This window comes from Psammomys obesus, unplaced genomic scaffold, assembly GCF_907164565.1.
Source record: "Psammomys obesus unplaced genomic scaffold, mPsaObe1.curated_primary_1811, whole genome shotgun sequence".
In the NCBI taxonomy this organism is placed as follows: Eukaryota; Metazoa; Chordata; class Mammalia; order Rodentia; family Muridae; genus Psammomys; species Psammomys obesus.
In genome coordinates this window covers 5,092,658-5,094,807 of record NW_026596240.1, presented here as the reverse complement: position 1 = coordinate 5,094,807, position 2,150 = coordinate 5,092,658, and positions in this window count along the sequence as shown.

Here is a 2,150-nt window from a genome sequence, read left to right as displayed (position 1 = left end):
GTTACATAGTAATGGGAAGAGGGACTGCCTCTGACATAATCTGATTGGCCTGCTCTTTGATCACTTCCCCCTGGGGGGGAGCAGCCTTCCCAGGCCACAGTAGAGGACAATGCAGCCACTTTTGATGAGAACTGATAGACTAAGATCAGAAAGAAGGAGAGGAGGACCTCCCCTATCAGTGGACTTGGGGAGTGGCATGCATGCAGAAAGAGGAGGGAGGGTGGGATTGGCAGGGGAGGAGGGAGGGGCTTATGGGGGGATACAAAATGAATAAAGTGTAATTAATAAAAAATAAATAAAAGATTTAAAAAAAAAAAGAAATGTGATAAAACAGGATCAGATGAATGGGGAGGGGGTTCCCCCCTATCAGTGGACTTGGAAAGGGGCACGTTGGAGATGAGGGAGGGAGGGAGGGATTGGGAGGGAATGAGGGATCGGGACACGGCTAGGATACACAGTTAATAAAATGTAACTGATAAGAAAAAAATAAAATTCGAAAAAAAAAAAAGAAATGTGTTGTCGTAAATGAAAAGTAAAAGGAACTTTTAATTTTTAAACTTTTTCTTCATTATTATTATTTATTACCATCTATTCACTTTGCATCCCAGCTGTAGCCCCTTCCCTCATATCCTCCTGGTCCCACCCTCACTCTCCCTCTTCCCCTCTGCCCCTTCCCTATTCCATTGATAAGAGAGGTCCTCCTTCCTACTATCTGAAGCCTATCAGGTCTCACCAGGACTACTTCAAGGAAAAGCTTCCTCTGGAGGAGGTGTTGGCTCCCCCTCCTTAAGACCCAAGCGTGCATATAAAGGTTTGCACCAAAATCTCTGTCCAGTGCCACGTGGGACACATTACTATGTGACAGAGAAAGGAAAGCAAAACAAGGCAAAGAGATGGACTATTCCCCATTGGAATGACTGTTGCTCATCTAATGCACATTTTGATTTTGCTTAAACTCTAAAAACTTTGCTGAAGTATGAAACTTATCTTAAGATTTGTAAAATTATTTTGTAGACTTTCTGTAGATCTGTAAAACCTGTAACAAAGAGGTAACTTGAAACTAATAGCATGACAGTTATTGGTTGAAAACCCGTGTATAGGAAATCTCAATTTAAGACAGCATATTGCATTTGTAACTTGGATTCAACTCTTGTTCAACAGACGTAGATGTTTTGAATAACAGTCCATCTCCCAGATACTTTGGATAAGTCTGTGTTTTTGTGTGATGATCCTTGTGTTGAGTATACATGTAACAGATGAGGAAAGAAACCATAAAAATAAGGCTTATAAAATTTTTCAAAACAACACTGAAAGGGATAGAATGATTATATATATATATATATATATATAATTTCTCAATCAAGGGACCCTTTGCTCTTTCTGACTAAAGTAAACAGCAGAAGTTTGGTGTGAGATAAGATATGACCAGAGTTTTGGACAAAGATGTCATAGAGATGTATTATTCTAGATGATGAATAATAGATGAATTGGGATGAAGATGGATAAAAGAAAAAAATTAATGTATGGGGAAAAGATGAAAAACTAAGGAGTTGGGGCCATAATTGTGAGCACCTAAAACTGAAGTATTCTTATCCAATCATGTAGAAAGGCAATGGCCTAGGAATTTGAAAAGAACATTTGGAATGTCTCTCCTTCAATAAATAATATTCAGGATAGCAGAAATTGATGCAAAAATGTATATTTGGCCTCCTGTCTTTGCTACGTTTGTTAAGCTTTAGATAATTAGATAAACTGAGCCACACAAGAAGCTACGATATTCTGTAATGATGCACTAAAAATAGATTAAAAAATAAAGATTCACAGTCTCTTTATTGATTGTATTTATAATTTGAAGTTTTATTTTGGTATGAAAAGAGCTTCATTTCAAGAAATGTAACTTCTTTTTTAATTTTAATTTAATTTTATTTTTAATTAAACTTTATTTATTTTGTATCCACCCCTGTAGTTCCCTACTTCCTCCTCTCCTCCCAATCCCTCCTTTCCTGCCCCTTCTCTACTCATGCCCCTTCCCAAGTCCACTGGTAGGGGAGGGTTTCTTTTTCTTCCTTCTGATCATAGTCTGTTAGGTCTCATCAGGAATGGCTGCATTGTCTTCCACTGTGGCCTGGTAAGGCTGCCCCCCCCCCCCC